At 45.7% G+C, this 21,608-nt stretch overlaps 1 long non-coding RNA gene across 1 annotated transcript in view; it reads right to left on the bottom strand.

The window, feature by feature from the left end:
• Positions 1-21,608, bottom strand: part of LOC134728758 (uncharacterized) — a 478,019-nt gene that overhangs the window by 243,995 nt on the left and 212,416 nt on the right. The gene's annotated exons all lie outside the window — the stretch shown is intronic.

Below are 21,608 nucleotides of genomic sequence, written 5' to 3'. Positions count from 1 at the left end.
AATTGAGGACAGGCAGTTACCCAGAGAGCAGAGAGGAGTCAAGGAAAGCTTTCTGAAGGAGGTAGGACTTCAGCTGAACCTTGAAATATTTGTACTCATGGAAAGGAGAGAATAGGGGTTACCTGGGCCCAGTGAACAATGGAAATGCAAGGCCCCTTGTTCAAAAATGCCAGGACAGTGACAGCAGAGCATTAAACCAAATGCAAGCCCTTTTGAGCATCAGAGAGGTCACACTGCCATGAACCAGGCCCTAACACTGGGGTACCTGTCAGGGTGCTGGAAGCATGCTGCTTTTTCAACTGGGTGATGGTTTCATGAGCACATGCCTATGTAAATATCCTCCAAGCTGTACAGTTAAGATTAGTGCACTTTATGCACTTCTACTGTATGTATGCTTTGCCTCAAGGAAAAAGGCTAACACATACAAAAATTAAAAGCAGGACAAGAAACCAAAGGCTGCTCTCACGCACGGCCTGGTTAGCCTGTCCCCCCTTCCTCCAACTCTGCACGCTGCCCAGAGTCTTTAGCGGCATTTATCACTCATAAGCTCCTTTGAAAGGAGCTGTGGTTTGGGGATTGCCACTGTCACATCATACTGCTACCCTTGGTACTCACATTGTTTTCTCCCCACCCCAACCACCATGCTCCCGGCTGAGAGTTTAAGCTGCTGCTTCTGCAGGGATTTTGCCTTCTCCTGCTGTCTGGGAGGCAGCCACTATCCTCTGTCTCAAGTTAACTAGGGGGGCATGCTGGTATGAATAGTGTCCCCACCAAAATTCATGTCCATTCAGAACATCAGAATGTGACCGTATTTGGAAACAGGGTCTTTGTAGATGTCATTAATGAAATGAGGTCACACTACAGTAGGGAGGGCCTGAAATCCAAACTGATGTTTATTCACTTGAGACGGTGTGGCTCTGCTGAAGTCTTCCCATCCTCCCCTAACCAGGTCTGTATTAGGTCCTCTTAAAATCAACAGAGATGGAGCAATGACCTAAATATAAAAGCTGAAACAAAAGCTGTCAGAAGAAAACATAAGGGTAAATCTTCATGATCTTGAATTTGACAGGGGATTCTTAGATTTAACACCAAAAGTACAAGCAATGAAACAAAAAAAATATAAATTGGACTTCAGAAAAATAAAAATTTTGGTGCAACAAAAGATGTTACCCACACAACGGGGGAGGTTTCGTTGTTTAGCAGGTGACAGCCCAATGGCCACAGCCAGGGAGGATTTAGGAGGGAATTTTATTACTTGCAACAAGTAAGGAGAACATAGCGGGTAGCTCTCGAAGCAGTGTCCCCCTTAGCCGGGATCTGAGTCAGGTTTTATAAGGATAGGGTAAGGTGGCAGGATCTGATTGGATCTTGGAATGAAGTGATGCCGGGAAGCAGGATCTGACTAGATCCTGCTATGTATGGTTTCCGTTTCTTAATTCTATTCCCATTCCTTGGTCCAAGCACTTAGATTCCCCTTGCGGTTGCACACTTGGTTCATCTGGGCATGCTCAGGTTACGTGACCTTCAACCTGGGGGGTCCATGGCAACTGAGAAACAATTCACAACTTTGCTACATAAAAGTTAAACCACATTCATCTGATGCAGTTACAAGGGCATTAGCAAGAAAATAAAAAGACTACCTATAGAATGGGAAAAAATATTTGCAAATTATATATCTGATAAGGCTCTAACATCCAGAATATTCAAAGAATTCTTCCAACAGAGCAATAAAAAGATACACAACCCATTTAGAGTACTTAAATGGATATTTCTCCAAAAAAGATATACAAAATGAGCAAAAAGCTAATGAAGAGATGTTTTGAGATTTTTTTGTTTGTTTGTTTGTCTGTTTTTAGAGCCGGAGTCTTGCTGTGTCACCAGACTGGAGTGCAGTAGCACAATCATGGCTCAATACAGCCTCAAACTCAAGGGCTCAAGCAATCCTATGCCTTGGCCTCCCAAGGATTACAGGCATGAGCCACTATGCCCAGCCAATGAAGAGAGGTTTAACATAACTGGTCATTAATGGGATGGAAATCAAAACTACAATGAGATAACACTTCAAATCCACAGGGATATCTATTAACATACTAAAAGACAAAAACAACATCAAAAAACAAAAAATAACAAGTGTTGGTAATGATGTGGAGAAATATGAGCTAGGCAGGTGAACCCCAAAACTGGGGCTTAGCCTGAGAAGTTTCTTGACTTCACTTAGGAAAGAATTCAAGAGTGAGACGGTGGCAGAAGAAAACAGCTTTACTGAGGCGGCAGTGTGACAACTCCATGACTGCTCCTGCAGAGCAAGCTACCCCACGGGCAATGTGCTGAAAGTAGCAGCTCAGGGGCAGTTCTGCAGTCATATTTAATTACCCACTTCTAATTATATGCAAACTAAGGGGCAGGTTATTCAGATAATTTTAGAAAAGGAGTGGTAACCTCCAGGCCATTGCCATGGAAAGGGGCAGTAATTTCCAAGTGTTGCCATGGAAATGCTAAACTGTCATGGTGCTGGTGCCTCTTCCCTGTTTAAGTCAGTCTTCAGTCCAGTCCAGAGTCAAATCCTACCTCCTACCTCATTGGGAATGTAAAATGGTGCAGCCACTATGGAAAACAGTTCGGCAGTTCCTCAAAAAGTTAAACATTGAGTACTTTGTGACCCAGCAATTCCACTCCTAGGTATGTACTCAAAAGAACTGAAAATAGATACTCAAACAAGTATTTGTTCATGCATGTTTATATCAGCCCTATTCGCAACAGCCAAAAGGTGGAAACAACCCAAATATTCATCAACAGATAAATGGATAAATGAAATGTAGTATATCCACACAATGGAACATTATTCAGTCACAAAAAAGAACAAAGTATTGATTCATTCTACAACTTAGATGAACCTTTAAAACAAGTTAAATGAAAGAAGCCAGACACAAAAGGTCACATATTATATGATTCTTTTTATATAAAATATTCAGAGAAGCCAAATCACTAGAGACGAAGCAGATTACATTGCCAGTAGGGGGAAGAAGGGACTAGGGAGGGATTACTTAATGGATATGGAATATTCTCCTGGGGTTATTAAAAAAAAAAAGATTGAAACTCAAGAGAAGTGGTGCTTGTACAACACTGTGAATGCACTACGTGGCACTGAGTTGTATACTTTTTGTTTTAATTTTTCTGTAGAGAGAGAGTCTCACTATTTGCCCAGGCTAGTCTCTAACTCCTGACCTCAAGTTACCCTCCTGCCTCAGCCTCCCAAAATGCTCAGATTACAGGCATGAACCAATGCACCTAGCCTGAATTGTATTCTTTTAAATGTTTGATTTTATATGATGTGAGTTTCACCTCAATAAAAATAATGAGTAAATAAATAAATAAATAAATACATGATTTTTGTAAAAAAGGTAAGAGAGAAAGAGTAGTGAATTGATTCGGACTCCTAGGAAACACTGATATTGCTATCTCATGGAACGCTGTAGCATGTCATCACAGGTGTACATGTTAGCAGCATGGCTCTGGTGCCGACGACCTGGGTTGGTAACCTAACTCTGCCTCTTGCTAGCTGAATAATCTTGGGTAACTGACTTAGCTCCTGTGCCTCAGTTGTCTCATTTGCAAATGGAAATAATACTATTATTATAAGATGACTGTGAGAACTGAATCAACTAATACATGCGAGCAGGCCTGGTTTGTGTTAAGTGCCCAGTAGACCTGAGCCATTCTCATTCCTAAAAGTTTAGGAATCTCAGTCTAACTTTGTCACCTTCTGCCACATCTAACTCCTGAGTGCCCTGCCATGTTTATGTTTAAGCTCAGGGTATATTTATGAGGTAGGTAAGTCGGGCCACAACCAACCTGGGGGTATTTAAACCCCATAGAAGGATTGCTTACCAAGCAAGAGCATTTTATGACAACCACTAGTTCTAGGTACAGAGTTGGCAGTGAAAAGAATATAGGACAAAGGAATAGCAAGGGGAGAAAAAGCAGAACAAGCTCTCGGGAATATCTAAGTGAGCCTCCCACCGTGTTTGGTAACGTTAAATTAAAGGTTTTCTCCCTTCCACCTCCCTCACCCTCACAGCTGTGGCCACAGATGTTACAAGAAACATTAGAACTAACCAACATTAGGAATTTGCATATGGTTTCTATACAGCTATTTAGTTAATACTTTTATTTAAATGGACTTCCTTTTTTCCTTCAATAAAGTTTATAGGAAATTTTATGTTATTACTCTAAGTAACAACCTGCCAGCCAAATTCAGACATCCACCTGTTTTTTCAAAGAAAGTTTTATTGTAACACAGCCACGCCCATTCGTTTTGTATTGTCAATGGCTGCCTTTGTGCTACAACCAGAGCTAAGCAGTTGCAACCAAGCCCTTGAGACTTGCAAAGCCAAAAGTATTTACTAAGTGGCTCTCTGAAGAAGAGTTTGTCCCTTCTCTATGTGAAAACCAGTGCCACTTATCTTAACTAGAAAGAAAAAGCGAAAATATTCAGTAAACAAAATATTTCAAATATTTTAAAAATTAAAAATATTTAAAATATTCAATTCTTAGATTCTCTTATTTCCACTCAAAAAATATTTGTCCATCCTATTCATTCTGTCATTCTCTATCTGGTACTTACTTAGGACACGCTGCAAGGTCCTGGGATGAGGAGATGAACAAAGTAGAAAGACCCCTGCTTTCACAGGATTCATGTTCCAGTGGGAAGAGACAGAGACTGAAAACCTAAGTATCCAAGGTTACCTTTAATTTTCATTGCAACAGAAAATCACCAACAACACAGCGCGTAGTAGGGTGACTGTGTGTTGAGGAGAGGATCATTTTGATTGGCGGTCTAGGAAGACTTGCCTGAGAAGGTGAACTGGGCACAAACTCTAGCATTCCTAAAAGAGAACATGAAGTGCAAAGGCCCTGAGGCCTGAGGCTAGTATGGGCTTGATAGATTTCTTTTTCTAGGCAACTGGATGCCATAGCAGCCATCTCTGATGTCGTCCCCCACACACTCTGGTGGCTATGGATTTGACTTGGTCAGAATGGGTTTTTGGAGGGCCGCACATCGGCTTTACTGGTTTTGGGGAAGGACTAGACCTATAGCAAGATTCTGAACCACCCCTGAGGAGAACTGTGAAGTAAGCATTCTCTGAAAGCAGATGCTGAGATGGACTTTGAATGCATGATGTTTATTAGGGATCACTACTTGTGGGAGGGGATAGAATGAGGATTCAGGGAGGGAGAGATTAAATGCGATGCAGCCTGACAAGGTCTTGGCCAAGCTGGTGGGAAGCTCTGAAGTGAATATTGCTGGTCATCCCATCCTGGGTCAAGCAGAAATGGCCAGGCCTGTGTACTCCATCTTGCCCAGTCACTGGAGGTGGGCTGCCCTGAGAAGGGTGTGACCTTGAGCAAGTTTGTTCTCTGAAGCTGAGGTCAACCCCAAGGGACCTGACAGCTGGAAACCATCTGCTGACCACACCCCCATAGCTGGGCAAGAAGTCCTGCCCTGAACGGGGGTCTGGGCAGCACGCCTGCCGGTCGTCCACATAGAGGAAAGGCCCTGCTGTTGTGCCCTGAACACCTCTCCCATTCTTCCCCAGAACCTCATAGCCAGCTGCCCAGAAGGGTTTGAAAATGACCTGAAAAGTGAAGCCTCGCTAAGGCGTCAGCTGGAACAACTTACTGCGCAAGTTTTTTCTCTGAGGACTCAAAGACGGGAAGCCATCAGGACCTAATAAATAAGCAAATTTATTCATTCACGCATCTAATAAGAAATGATGAGTCGTATTACTATGCATCGCAGTGAAAAACTCAGGGGGGATCTGACACTCTGCTAGATTGGGGGTTATGACTATTTTACAGTGCTCCTTGCAGAGCATGAAATAGACGCCCACTTCCTGAAGTGACTTATGGTTCAGCCTATTGTACCACCCAGGACTGTTCAGTCCCCAGCACAGTGAGCCACCAGAGAAAGGGGGAGAAAGCTGTGATTCAGTTACTCACCGAAAACCACTGGACCAGGTCAGCTCAGAAGACACCCTGGAAATTCCCCTGAGGACCCCAGGAATGCCTGGAAGTGAGACAGCGAGTAAGTGTGGCCAGGACTCCTCCTCAGAACGGGCTCCTCTGGGGGATGGCCCAGCAGTGGAAACCTCTGTTCACAGAAAACCATTTGGGAACCCTCAATTTAAGCCAGTCATCTTGTTGAAAATACATGATGTTTTGTGTAACCAGTGCCTGTTAGACTCCAGTCTCTGATATGTCCCCCAGGCAAGCAGAGGCCCATGGAAGGGAGGTACCATGCGGAAGGACACACAGCCAGCTCCTGCAGGCCAGGAGGACAGCCCCAGTCCTGGCCCCTTCGGTCCTGTTTTCTTTATCGCTGTCCACTTGGTGTCACACCCATCCCATGGCTGGTCCTCCCAGCTGCTTGGCTCCCCCATGGACTCGGTGCTGGGTGCCAGCTCCCCTCCACCCTGAGCCCAGCTGGCCTTCTGCACACTGGCAATGCCATGTCTCCCACAATCTGCAGCAGGCTGTTGCCATCTTAGCATCACCTAGCAATGCCTTCATCCACATGCTTCCCTGTACACATCAAAACAGGGGGAGCTTCTCCACACCCACCACTGCCCTGGAAAGCCCTGAGGGGGACAAGCATGGCAGCACACAGCATCCAGAGAGAGCAGCTGTGCAAGCGCAGTGTCTGCTAGAAAGGGAGATGCTGCCCAGAGGGATGAGTTTACATAGGAAGTGAGAGTGGCCCTCAACGTCCCTAGAACCTCTCTACTGGCCTCGAGGAGAGGTGCTGATGGCTCTCATCTGTGCCCAGAGGGGCCTCCAAGCCATGTTGGGGGCTCCACGTTGGGACATGGTCTCCTGCTCCCACCCACTTTGAGAACTCTGGCTTTATCCTCCAGAAAGCTTCAGAAGCTGCTGTTTGAGGAGCCTGAGCCCCAAACTGAGTCCTTTGGAAAATACAAAGTGAATTTACAAAGGTAAACACAGGGAGCTAAGCACCCCCTTAGTAGGATTCAGCAAGAGGAAGATCTAGAGTTTGGTGAAAGAGGGTCAAGAGTCAAACAATCTAGGTGAGTGTCTTTTCACCAGGCCTTCCTCCTCAGAACCCCTTGGCCGTGTGTTTAAGGTCTAGGTTCATCAGGCCCACTGAAGGGGAGCACATTAGGAGGTCTGGAGAGGCCGCCCCACTGAAGGGGAGCACATAAGGAGGTCTAGAGAGGCCACCCCACTGAAGGGGAGCACATTAGGAGGTCTGAAGGGGAGCACATTAGGAGGTCTGGAGAGACCACACTTGACTCCACTTCTTGGATTGCTCTGAGCATCGTGAGCCATGAGAACCACTGACCAGATAGAGCCTGGTCTTGTGTCCACCATAGGACTGGCAAGCTTCTGGGGACCTTGGTTTTCTATATAAATGGATTGCAGAATTTCTTTTACTTTTGGAGATTTTTTTTTTTTTTTTTTTTTTTTTGAGACAGAGTCTTGCTCTGTCGCCCAGGCTTGAGTGCAGTGGCGTCATCTGGGCTCACTGCAAGCTCCGCCTCTCAGGTTCACGCCATTCTCCTGCCTCAGCCTCCCCAGTAGCTGGGACTACAGGTGCCTGCCGCCACGCCCAGCTAATTTTTTTTTTTTTTTTGTATTTTTAGTAGAGACGGGGTTTCACCATGTTAGCCAGGATGGTCTCAATCTCCTGACCTCGTGATCCGCCAGCCTCAGCCTCCCAAAGTGCTGGGATTACAGGCGTGAGCCACTGTGCGCGGCCTACTTTTGGAGATTTTACGGTTTACAACGCACTTCATGTATATGGTCTTGTTTGGTTCTCACAGCACCCTAGGATGTGGAAAGGGACTGTCACTGTCAGGAAAGGCAGGCCAAGCCAAGGAAAGGGGGTGGGGCAGCAAGTGGGGTAGGAGAGGCAGTCAGAGGATGTGGGCACTTGACTGGCTGAAGGGGACTCCTAAGAGCATGTACCCCCCACCCAACCCCACAACCAAATCATTGCAGCAAGAGGAAGAAAGAGTGAGAAGATCTTAAGAGGGGTGGAACTGCACCCAGCAAGAGGGGAGGGGAAAGTCACATTAAGGCACTGGAAGCCAATAGGACTGAGTGGGGTGCATGCAAGGAGAGGAGGGTGCTTGGAGGCTGGTGGAGGGGGAAAGAGCTGGGAGAGAAGACGCCCGGTATTGGAGGGTGTCAGGACCAGGCCTGGTAGCCTTGGGAGAGCCCTAAGAAGAGCTGTTCTCTGCAGAGGCCTGGAAGGGAGTGGCTGCCCCAGGATGGGTGTGAAGATGTCACAGTTCCTGAAGGAGACATCTGTCAGTCTGCATCTGTTTCCAGCCAAGCAGAGCAGGAAAGGCTTTGGGATGGCTGTGAGCCCAGGATCCGAGATGGGAAGTGATGACGGCATGAATCACTGGGGAAGGACAGAGAGGAGAAGATGACCAAGGCATGATCCTTTCTTCTTCCACTCCACCCCTGCTCATCTCCATTCCTGTACCTCTCTCTACTCTGTCTCAGTGGCTCAGAGCCAAGGGTGGCTCCTCCCCTTACCTGGCAGGATCCTCCTGAAGGCTGACTGCCAGTCCACCCCCCAACTCAATCATCTTCGAGAACAGTGGCAAAACTGCCTTTGACCTTATTTTTTTTTAAGGCTAATGAACATGATGTGAAATTAAGAAATAAAGAATGGATTAACATGAATGCCTTAAAGCACGATTTCAATATTGCATGGTAGAGCAACTTTGTATGTAGAAAACAAGGAGGCCCCTCAGAGGCCATCAAATCTGGACAGGATCCTCTTAAAAGCTATAATCTGTCAGTCTCCCAGCTTCCATCTGGCTGTCCCATCTTCCCCCTCATCTGTCTTCTCTGGGCATGAAGAATACCTAATTCCTGGCCTTAGCATGATAACGCTCGCCCCGTCATAGGAAGGAGGGTCACAGTTTCATTGCACTCGTCCATCTTGCTCTCTTCCCCTCTCCCAGGACTTTCAGAGCAATAGCCTGGCTCTGAAGCTGACCAGTGATTCCAGGAAGTATGAAAAGAAAAATAAAAAGACCCCAAACCAAGGTTTTAAATGACTGTGCCAGGCCAGAAATGCCAAAAGCCAGGACAGGTAGGAGAGCTCAGCCCCCTATGCAGTTTGCAGTGGGCCCTGGGGGCCTGTGGGCATTGCCACTCTTAGGCCAGACACTCTGAGCCACAGCTTGGCAAGCGATGCAAACACACATTTATACCTTCAACTCTCTAGTCCCCACAAACAAGCGCATTTGGGGGTACCTAATTTATTTTGCTCCCCTCTTTCCTTCTGCATCCAAGACTTGATTGAGAAGTGAATCAGTCTCAAAAAGCAGAAAGAAGGGGAGTGGGAGCACATCCAGACCCTGGCAGGAGATGATGTCTGTGCCAGCCCCTCTTCCCTTCTTCCTCCCTGAAGGTCACCCACAGCCACTCCAACAGCTTCCTACCTCAGCCACCATCATCTCTCTGCCCTGGGGCTTTCTCTGGCCTCAGGAATATGATCTACTTACACATGGGGCAGGTTGAGAGCACAGAGGTCAGTGTCTCAGAAGCAACCCATGAGGAATGGGAGTTGGTAAATAAACACCCAGTTTCCTCCTAGAGGGAGTGCCTCTCCAAATATCCCCATCCAGACTGAGCCCAGGTGCCCATACAAACAACCCACTCATTAACACATCTGCTTCCCACATCCCACTTTCCCTATTTTTTTTTTTTTTAAGATGGAATATCACTCTGTCACGCAGGCTGGAGTGCAGTGGTGCAATCTCAGCTCACTGCAACCTCCACTTCCCAGGTTCAGGCAATTCTCCCATCCCAGCCTCCTGAGTAGCTGAGAGTACAGGCGCACGCCACCATGCCCAGCTAATTTTTATACTTTTAGTAGAGACAGGGTTTCACCATATTGGCCAGGCTGGTCTCGAATTCCTGACCTCAGGTGATCTACCCATCTCAGCCTCCCAGAGTGCTGGGATTACAGGCATGAGCCACCACATCAGGCCCAATATTCCCTATTTTCTACCATGCTTCCTGGAATCACCTCATGAATAAATCATTGCACCGAAAATCTCTCTTCAAGGTACACTCTGAGGGAACCCAAAATGAATTTAGGATGGGGCTTAAGGAATCTAATATGGGGATCATCCACACTCCTGCATGGAGTGTGTCCCTATGCGCCACTATTGGGTCTGCCTGGGTGACAGTCAACCATCTGAGAACTGCAGGCAAGAAGAAGGAACTGGGCCCCTCACTCCACAGACACTGCCCAGCTCTGAAACTGTTCACTGGAAGCTGGGTCAGGCTGCAGAACTCCCAGGTCCACAGGCAAGTCCTTTCATCTACTTTAAGCCACTTTAACCTGGCATGGAAGGCAGTGGGATTTTGTGTGAGGCAAGTGAGACATACTCTGAAAAGTTGAGGTGACCCCAAGGCATGATTTCTGCTCAGAAGTGCCCGTCCTGGTGAGTTCCGAATTGTCTGTCCCAGCCCCTGCAAAGATGCAGGCGCAATCTCCAGGAAACCCTGGCAACCCGGAAAACACAAATCAGTGAGTACGGATCAAGAGAATTTCATATTGCTTGGAAAGAAAGAAAACATCTTAAACTACTTTCCGAAGAGCCCCAGACCTGAAGCCAGCATGTAGCCACCAGCACGGGTCCCTCCCGCACACAGCACGTGGCCCATCTCCTGAGCACTTGGGCCGACAACTCCCGGGCCTCTCTTCCCTGTGTCATTCATTTCTCTCTCAGTAGTTGACCTTTCATCTCTCAGCCCACCCCTGCCACTTGGCCACTAAACCACAGGAGAGGAGGAATTCCAGGGAGAAGCTGAGAGCAGTCTGGGTGGCCAGAAAGGGAGCAGCCCCATCAGTGAGCCCAGGAGGGGAGGCAAGATCCTAACTCCTGAGCCCAGAGCCAAGGAGGTGGGCAGGGCTGGCGGTAGGGGTGACTCCCCTTGATTCCAAAACCCTTGTGTATTTTCAGGGAAATTGTATCCATATGTTTCTGATTCATTAACACTTAACTCATCAACATGTTATGTGATGAGAGTTATTTGAAGTCCAACACGCCTGTTTAATGAGACTAAAGGGCTTTATTACTCTTTTATTTTTTGAGAAAGGATGGGATTTTTATTTTCCTCTTTTCTCTCCAGAAAAGCAAGCAGTCATATCCTGTACAGTGATTCAGGCCTATGAAACTGACATCTTTGGAAAGACTACAAGACAAAAAGGCAAAAGTCCATGTATTGGACTTGGATCTGCCTTGACTGAGGTGATCTTCTCTTGACCACTTATCTTCTTGAGCTTCTGCACACATCCAAACTCAAGTGACACAGAAAGATGCTTACAGCCAAAGGATTCACATGGCATCGAAGTTCCTGAAGTCCCTAACTTATCTGTTTATCGTTGTCACCTCCTCATCATCTATGCCTTGCCCAGACTTTAGTTACATAAATTCTGTTCTTAATGAAAACCTTCAAGATGAAGTCTGAGGAAGTATGAGTGTGGCAGGGGCCAAAAGCAATTCTTTAATGGCTATGAAGGTTTAGTCTCCAGAATCAGCTGAACCTCAGACAGAATAAGGTTGCTTGGACAAAAACAGGGAACCGTTGGATGAAAAGAGAAGCAGGAAGAACTGAGCATCCAGGACATGAGGTACCAGATTATTAACTAAGGAAACTGTAGAATCTTCCTTTCTGTACATCCCAAATTAAAGGGTGATCAGACTCACCTTCTCATTGCATCTTTGACTTACTAAGTTGCTAATTAGCTACCCTTCCCAGAGGCAGAAGAATGGGTAAGATGACCTTCGGGGACCCTTGCTCCCCCAGGGCTTTTACCATTCTCTCCATCAGCCCAGCTTAACTCAGCAGAGCCCACTAAGAACAGAGGGCCATTATGTCATTCTTCTCTTAAGACCATGGACTCCTAGGGATGAAAAGGTCAGATGCCTCCAGTGCCCTCTGGGGCAGCCCATAGTTGCTAGTGCTTTGTCATGCTGGGTGAGGACAAAGCCAGAAAAGTAACCATGGGCTCTCCCAGCTGGTGAATCTAGCCTCCAGTCATCCTCTGTCATTCAGCCAGGGCAGAGACTTGGCTGCATGGATTATTCTGGCTCCTGAGCACAGAGTTGAGGTACCATGCATGAAGATGGCAGTTTAGATGCTGGAATGATTTCACACACTGAGAATGGGGGTGGGAAAGAGAAACCATCTGTGTGCAAGTGAGTGTTGATGTCCATAGAATCCCAGATGCAGAGAATGTTGCTTACTGAATACCTCAGTCCAGTTATGCCCACTGCAGAGATGACATCTAGTCCTACATTGCTTTTTCCTCCGATACCAAGGTTACAACTTATGGATGGAATAATTCCTGTGTCAATCAACATACCTTTATTAAATACCTGGGACAGAGGGAGAGAGAGAGAGAGTGAGAGTGAGAGGAGGCACCAAAGACAGAAGCCTCAGTCTTTTTACAACCTAACCTTAGAGGTGATATTCTATTGCTTCTGCTGTATTCTCTCCACTAGAAGCAAGTCTAGTGTAAGTAAGACTGACTTACTCTAAGTCCAGCTCATGCTCAACGTGAAGGGGTTCCACAAGGGTGTGACTACCTGGAGGCAGGGATCACTGGGGGCCATCTCAGAGGCTGCCTTCCACATACAACCAGGGTGGAAGTCAGAAGATGTGCATTCAACCTGGCTCAGTCTTTGCCACTTTCTGGGCATAAGCCTCATGCCTCTGGGATTTCCATTCTATCAGCAAAGCAAATGAGTTAAGATTTTTTTTCTGTTGTTAAGAGCCATGACATAGTGCCCTTGGAGAGTAAGTGGCAGACCCCTCAGGTGGCTAAATGCCTTGAAAAGTCAACCATCCCTGCCTTTTTTACAGAAAACCTTCTTCCTGGGCCATACACATGAGCCTTTTATTGTCATAGCCCTCCCGGGGAGGACACCTCTTTCCTATTGGGAATGCTTCCTGGTGTCTAAGCTTCCATTTGTTCCACCGAAGCTTTGCCCGCCCCCCGCCTTTTTTTTTTCTTTTTTTTTTTTTTGAGATGGAGTCTTGCTCCATCACACAGGCTGGAGTGCAGTGGCATGATCTCAGCTCACTGCAACCTCCGCCTCCTAGGTACAAGCGATTCTTCTGCCTGAGCCTCCTGAGTAGCTGGAACTGCAGGTGTGTGCCACCATACCCGACTAATTTTGTATTTTAGTAGAGACGGGGTTTCACCATGTTGGCCACACTGGTCTCGAACTCCTGACCTCGTGATCCGCCCACCTCCGCCTCCCAAAGTGCTGGGATTACAGGCATGAGCCACCGCACCCGGCCACCTTGCCCCTTCTTATCCGTGCCTGTTCTTATTGGTGCCAGAGACACTTTTGCAGGTTTATCTCTCTAATAATCTTTACATAATTTAAACATGGAGCACCTGGCCCCCTGGGTGTCTGGATGACAGATGACTTCCCACCAATAAGCCAGATCACCAGTGTAGGCACTAATTCAGACAGGAGGAGATTGTGTTCAGCTGCCCTTTTCCACATGGCTCATTCTGGTATTGACTTGTTCTACGGCCCTTTCTTGACCAGGCACCATCAAGTCAGAAAAACACTGAAGAGACAGAGAAAACTACATGAATCAAGGAAAGAAAGGAAGAAGAAGAGGTTATCTGAAATTGAACTTACCAAGACTTAGCACTTGACTGGGAATCTCATTGTCTCTTCCCACAAGATATTTGTGAAGGTCATTATCTTTGTGGTCAGGAGGAAGAGACTTGAGCTTTGTGTCCACAGCCAGTTTGTCAAGATCAGGCCCATATCTGTTTCACATTAAGCTGTGAACCATTCTTAAACTTTGTTTCACAGTACCTTAGAGTAGTTTTGAGTAAAGCAAATCCTTTCTGTAACCTAGGATTAAATCCTATTAGACTTCAATGAACAAGAGCCACCAGAATTGACTTTCTTTATCCTAGCCCATGGACAGTTACCTTCCCAATGTCTTGTGTGTACCACTGGTTCTCTTTAGGGAGCCAGACTATATTAAAACTGTGGATATCATCAGGAAAATATCACAGGTGAACCTCTAGGTCCCAAAGAGTGCTGGGACTCAGGACCCCATCCAGAGAGTGGATGAATTCTAGCCCTAGCCCTCTTCACCCAGGACCATGTGCTGGAGAAGAATGTGGTTCAGGCCATTGGAGGTAGGCCCAAGTGCTGCACAGGTAGGCTATCAGCCTCACCCTCCACTTCTCTCCTGGCCTCCCTCTCAGAGCCTCCCAGGACTGGGAGGAGAAGGTGCCCCTCCAGGTGCTGATGCTGAGTTCTTTCTGGAGCATGTACAGCCTGACTAAAAAGGACCAGCTGTGTGAAATGGGAGGCAAAGCTCATAAATGACCTATGAATTTTACTCACTGCCATAAACACATCAGAATCATAAGAACTTGATAGCCCTTCACAACCTCCCCAGATGTCTCCCCCTTGGCATTGAGAAGAGAGCCTGAGAACCATGACCAGGGCCAATTTTGCCTGAGGCTCAGGCACATGCACCTCCTTCTAAGGGGATCTCCTGATGCCCATTAGTGACTCACTGATGAGAGCAGCAGCCCCAGAATGACTGCAGAATTCTTCCTCCTCCTTCTACATTGACCCAGTGCCCAAACCCTGCCTGCCTGCTGAAGTGCACAGAATGGGTTTATGCATCATCCCTGAAGCCGTGGCCCCTTTCAGTGATCAAAGGACTGTAAGTACCAAAAGTCCAATGTGTTCACTACGATCACAAAGCACTCACCACTGTGGGCAGTGTATTCTGCTTGTGATAAGAATCATCGCATTTAATCCTCAAAATAGCCCCATAAGGATGTTTGCAAATGAGCATGAGGGAGATTAAGAAAGAACGTTACCAAAGATCACACGGCTAGAATGGTTGAGCTAGAATTTGGACCTAGGCAACCTGACTTAACTGCCACTCCATGAGGCCCCATGATATTTCACAGCTCTCAATAAATGTAGCTGGAGGTAGCTTTTGTCTGTTTGGAAAGACAAAACCATGATTTACACATCATATGTTTTTAAGAACAAGCTCTCCCTAGGGAGATTGTGTTTTCCCAAGATCAGATCTAATTGGTCTGAGGGCCTAGGAGATGGGGGCCTCTTTGTCACCCCTCTTTTTGGGTAGCACTGCTAGAGAACAGCCTTATACTGAGAAGTCAGGAATCCTCCCCCACAGCCCATGCCCTACCTTCTGGGAGCCCCAGGTTTTACACACTAGGCAGGGTAACATGAAGGACAAAGGGTAAGGACTAGGAAATGGGAGTCCGGCCTCCCCATGTGTCCTTGGGCTCTCCTCAGACCCGGTGCTTAGAGATTGTGATTTGGGAACCAGAAGGAAGGGCAGGGACAGGCATCTGTCATCTTGGCTGTAAAGCTACTATCTCTCATATTAGGCGTCTGGTACGCACAACCTCTAAGGCACTATCCAGATGTGCCCGATCACCTCACTGCAGAAGCTAGATAACCACCACCAACATAGCAAGGGGCAGAATGATCCCTGAAATTAATTTGTGGATGCAGATTTTTAAGTTGTCAGGGGCCTTAGGAATCACCCACTACAGCTCTTCCATTTTACAGGTGAGGCAAATGAATTCTAGACAATTGCTTTTGAATTCCTTTGTTAGGATAAATCCAGTCATGAGTAACTGAGTTCACATGTGTTCACTAGAGCTCCCACCACCTGCATCCAGGAACTCATCAGAACTTCTGTGAAGCTTTGAGCCGGCAGTCACAGGAGTAACTCTTTGGCCCAGGAATATCTATGTTCAAAGAAGCAGCATTCTAGAAAATGAGACAATCCTAAATAATGAGACCATATGATTTATTATCCAAACTGGCATGCTTTTCAGAGGGTTAGAGTAGGGCAAATCAAAAGAAACGGGGACGTACAGTCCCAAAACCATAAGAAATCTTAGAGTCCTTCTTGGTGGAGAAGGAAGCATTGTATAAGCATTGACTTAGGATGCAGAGGCCTGAGCTGGCTTATTCGTCAATAGACTCTTCCTGGACCCCAGAGCACCAATGAGACAGCTAAGGGCCTGCACACACTCAGCCTAGATTTTGGTGGTTCAGCTCCTGTTACAATTAGATGTGTCTTTCACAAGCCATTGCCCCTCTCTGGGCCTCATTTTCATCTTCAGAAAATAAAAGCATTGAACCACATCACCTCTCAGGCCCCTCCCTTCAAGCTGTAGCGTCTGGGAATCTATAGGACCCCTGGCTGAGAGGGGGTCCCAGCACAGCAGCCTCCCACTTTGTCAGCCCAATGCACTAACAGCAGAACACATGGTCTGGCCCCTCAGGCTCCCCAGGCCCTGCCCTCACCCAGTCTGCCCCGGCTCCCCCCTACAACCTGTTGTTGCTCTTCCTGTTTGATGGATGGGAACATCCCTATGCTGGGGGACCCTGGGAAGGAACTGCAACACATGTGCACGGGCATTCACAAACACACATAAGAACTGGGATAAATATTAAAAGCCACAACATTCAAACAAGTGCAGAGGCCATGCCAAGAATCCTCTGGCACTGCCTCTGTGGAGCACCTGGTCATGTTTAACCCAAGCTGCAAATATGATTTCCAAGTGGGGACTCCCAGCAGGGATGGTGGGAGGCAGACTGGACGTCCTCAGCATGAGCCAGGCTAGTCTGAGTCACCCCATTTTCTCCTAAGGGACAGGTTCCACCCCTGCCAGGCAACATCTGACAAAGAGGGAGAGTGCAATCCCTCCAGGTCTTCACCATGTCCTCACTTTGGATGTGCTCTTTTACCTAAGCTCTGCCACCACCTCCCTGGGAGCCAGCAGATGGGGAAACAGAAGGGAGATGGCTGGTAGGGCCCACTGGCTTCCCTCGGAGCACCTCAGCCTAATAGAAGTTGTCATGTGTCAGCTCAGGACATGAGCAGAGCCCTCCCGGGCAGCAGCTGCTCCAGCAGCTTACAGCCAAAATGGTGCTGATGTGAGGGAGGCCCAGCTCCGAGGCCGGACAGAGGAAGGAGCACAGGACCCGTGGCACAAAAACAACCAAACAACAGGTGAAGGGGAAACGGACGGTGCATACAAAGTTGACCTCCTGCCTTTAGCTGGCTTGGACCTCAGTGTTAAGGATGCCACCTTTCAGATGTGGTGAGCAACAGAAAAGCAGGAAGGGCCAGATAATTTGGAACCAACTGCTAAGCTTTGTTCAACTTTTCCCGAAAATCCCAGATCTTCGAGTTACAGATTCAGAGGGATCATGGTATCTGACGCTCTCATTCTGCAGATGAGCACCCACACTTATGTAGGTTCCAAGGACCCATCCCGTGTGGTTCAGCTAGCAGAGCCTGAGTCATCCAGCCCAACATTTTGCTTTGTACTATGTTCTCATCCCTACTCCTTACCAATAAGATAATATAAACATCATAATGGGATCAACTATGGATTTATTCATTTACTCTCTATTCAAAGTATCATAATTCTTTGGTTTTGAATCTTTACAGATCTCAAAATGTCACATTTTTGCAAGTAACAGTACTAAATTTTGTAAAGTGGGCTATTCCAATAACAATTTTTTAATAGCTAAAGAAAGTTTAGAAGTCCGTTTAAAAACTTAAATTTTAAGGGAACTGTAGCATTTTATCAAATGCTGAATTTTCTTTATAACTAGCCAAGACATACTAATTGTTTCTGACCCTCCAGTTCCCCTTAATGAAACATTTGAATTTAGAGAACATGGGTCTATTTGTGTTTTACATATTCCTCATTCAAGATGTCTTGTGTTCCAGTGAGCTCTTCTGTTGAGAATAATCAGAAAAGGTGGTAAGTCTTTGCAAGAAATAGGTAAAAGAGGTAAAATTGTTAAGAAAAAGTTGAAAGTTTTGCAAAGAAGTCATGAAAGAGAGAAGAGCACCAGTAATCACTATTATAGGAGGAAGGGAATTGATGGGTGCGGGGGTACTGGCTAAGACTTCCAGAGGGCTAAGCCTTTGAAATCACATGTGTTGAGGAGGCTTGAGAAAGGCCCATGCAGTTCTCCAAGCAAGTTCAATAAAAGTTAACCGAAGCATTCAAACATTCCAACTTACCAGGGCCCACTGTATTTCCACAGACTGCCTTAGCATCCCAGTTGTAAAATCACATTGGCCATTGTGTGGCAAGCAGATGCAGAAAACATGCCTTTTAACTCGCTCATTATAGGAAGCAAAGCAAAATGACCATCTAGCCTGTCATTAAAACAGCAGGGGAGTGAAAGCTTGAAAAGTTCTAGCAAACGGGGAAATAAATGGAAATTAAATGGATAACAGTGGATATACTGTACCAAGAAGATGTGTATCATGTCTTTTAAAAAGGCAGAGCGCTAAGTAAGGGTGCCATATTTTTAGTGAATATATTTATTCATTATCTAGTCCCATATGAATTTTCATGTTCCTTCAGAATCCCCTTTTTTTTGAATTTTTAAGTTTGTTAATAGTAAACTGGTAAATTTTCTTACTCTGTACGTGTTTGTTTTTGTTTTTTTAAGAAAACTTGCCTTCCTCTTAAGGGAAACAAACACACATACACACACACACAATTAGGAAAAATCAGGAGTATGACTGATCAGTAACAAACCTGGATAATTAGGGAATGACAAAGCCTTCATGTGGGGGTTCACATATGCCCACAGTGCAAAGGGAGATGTCTGGGTGACATGGTGACCAGGCAGCTGGTCTAAGGGCTGGTAATTGTTTTAACTAGCTCTCTGGTTTGAAAGACAGCACACTGGAGATACAGACCTGAAATTGATTCTCCTTTCTACACCTCCTTAGCTTTGGAACTTTGGATAAGCTATTTACATTCTGTGAGCTTTCATTCCTTCACTTATAAAGCTAAGAAAATAATGCCTACTTCACAGCACTGTGGTGAGGATTACATGAAATGATGTTTATAGAAAGCAGCTTGTGTGCTATAAATTGCTTTGCAATTTATAATTGCAATGGCTAAAACTCCAAATCTATGTCAGTTTGGAATCTGAAAAGTGATTTAAAAAAAAAAAACTTTCTATTAGAAAACAAGAGGATGTGTGCAGCGGCTCATGCCTATAATCCCAATACTTTGTGAGGCCAAGGTGAGAGGATAGCTTGAGGCCAGGAATTTGAGACCAGCCTGGGCAACACAGTAAGACCCCGTCTCTACAAAAAAAAAAAAAAAAAATTAACTAGTTGGATGTAGTGGCATGCACCTGTAGTCCCGGGTATTCAGGAGGCTGAGGCGGGAGAGTAGCTTGGGCCCAGGAGTTAGAGGCTATGGCAATCTATGATCACGCCACTGTGCTCCTGCCTGGGTGACAGAGGGAGACTCTTTCTCAAAACAATAAAAGAACACAAGAGAATTCAAATTGAACCAGAAAGCCCAAACTACCCCCATGAGGCCTGCTGAAAACTAGAAACAAGTTGATAGAAGTTAATCAAGAGTCCTTCTGAGGAGAGTTTTCTTTGCACGAGGTTGTTCCACTTCTAAGGAGGGTAAAGAATGCTATTTCTTCCTTTTTTTTTTTTTTGGCTTTGTTCTTTGCATTTAAAAAATTTGTATAAATTCAAGGGGTCCAAGGGCCATTCTGTTACATGGATATATTGCATAGTGGTGAAGCCTGAGGTTTTAGTGTACTCAGTGCCTGAATAATGTGCGTTGTACCCATGAAGTAATTTCGCATCCCTAAGCCCCCCACCTTCCCACCCTTTTGAGTTTCCAATGTCTGTCATTCTGTACTCTATGTCCATGTGTACACATTATTCAGCTTCCACTTATAAGTGGGAACATGCAGTATTTGACTTCCTGTTTCTGTGTTGTTCCACTTAAGATAGTGGCCTCCAGTTCCATCCACGTTGCTGCAAAAGACATGTTTTTATTCTTTTTTATGGCTGAATAGTATTCCACTGTCTCTATATACCACATTTTCTTGATCCATTCATCAGCTGTTGGACACTTAGGTTCCTTCTATTTGGAAAGAAGGTTGACGAAGTGGAAACTTTTCAATTAAGGGCACCTTCAGAAACACCACTGGTCTTATTATCTACTTCAATACCTATGGTGATCTTAATGATCATTAGAGTAATAGCTTTCAGCTATTGAGAACTTACTGCATTGAACATACCAACAGCAAGCTTATATGTACTTAGCTGTATTCCTCACAATACCCATCCCACCCATGCAAGGCAAGAGTTATGTTTTTCTGTTTACAGATGAGAAAACTGTTCAGCCATCTTAAATAATTCATCAGTGGTGACACAGCTAGTAGTAGAGCTAGGAATTTGGCCTCGATGTATTTAAGTCCAAAGTTTTTTTTTTTTCTAATTATGCCAAACACCTGTATTGGTTTTCCATTTGCTCCATAAACAATTACAACAAACTATGCAGCTTAAGAAAACACATATTTATTATCTCATGGCTTCTGTGGGTCAGGATTCTGGGCACAGCTTATCTGGGTCCCCTGCTCAAGGTCTCACCAGACTGCAGGAAAGATATTGGCCAGGCTGCATTCTCATCTGAGGCTTGTCTAGAGGATTTTATCAACCCAGCAAGGAGAATCTCTTACCTTAGCTGGGGCCTAGTCTCTCTTTGAAGAGCTTTTACCTGATTAAGTAATACCCACATAGGATAATTTCCCTTTAGATTAACTTAAAATTAACTGACTTCAGGACCTTCCTTATATCTGCTATGATTATATTGGCTAGAAGAAACTTTCATGTCCCACCTACGCTCACGGGAGGGAATTATGCAGTATGTGACCACCAGGGGATAGGAATCATCAGGGCAACCTGAGAATTCTGCCTGCCACATTGTCTCCCTTAAGTTGTGGTTGCAGGAGATGCAATCACAAAGAACACAAACCTGAAGTAGAAAGGGAATTGCCAGTTCTGTTCTGCCTTGACAGTTTCCTGTGGAATTGTGCTTAGTCCAATGCTAAAATGCTAGTTTGTCCTTAATGTCAGCAGCAATAAAATAGTCTAGAATTTGGTCTGTAAGAACAGAGGCTGTCAACCCTGGCTGCTATTAGAATCACGTGGGGGAGGTTTTGAAACATAAGCATGCTCCCTCAGAGATCCTGATTTAGTTGGTGTGGGGTGGTGCCTGAGCATCTTTTGTTGCTTTTGCTTTTAACTTCCTGAGTCCCTAATGTGCAGTCAAATTGAGAATATCTGGAGCAGTGATGGCCAAGGTGGGATGTGTTTATTCCAAGAGTATGTACAAGACAGTCTCCTGGGATGTGAGAATGAAATCTTCAAATTTCTAGAAAAAATGTATTTTTAGGTTTAAAAATAAAAGAGAAAAATACTTTAGACTTCTACTTTCTAGTCTGACACATAAAGAGCTTGAAAGTCATCACTCCCATCCTCACAACAAGAGCAAAGCAGAACAAACTGAATATCAACAACTTGTTTTAGATTCCCCAAGGAATTGAGTCACAGGGAAAACCACTGCTCCAGCTCTGAAGAGACAGGTGCATACATAAAGTCATGGCTTACTGGAAGCAGAAGCCCAGAAGGAGAAGTCAAAGCTGTCAGCTGCAGCC

The sequence above is a fragment of the Pan paniscus genome, chromosome 13, assembly GCF_029289425.2.
Source record: "Pan paniscus chromosome 13, NHGRI_mPanPan1-v2.0_pri, whole genome shotgun sequence".
Lineage (NCBI taxonomy): Eukaryota > Metazoa > Chordata > Mammalia > Primates > Hominidae > Pan > Pan paniscus.
This window is presented reverse-complemented; position numbering and strand designations above follow the sequence as displayed.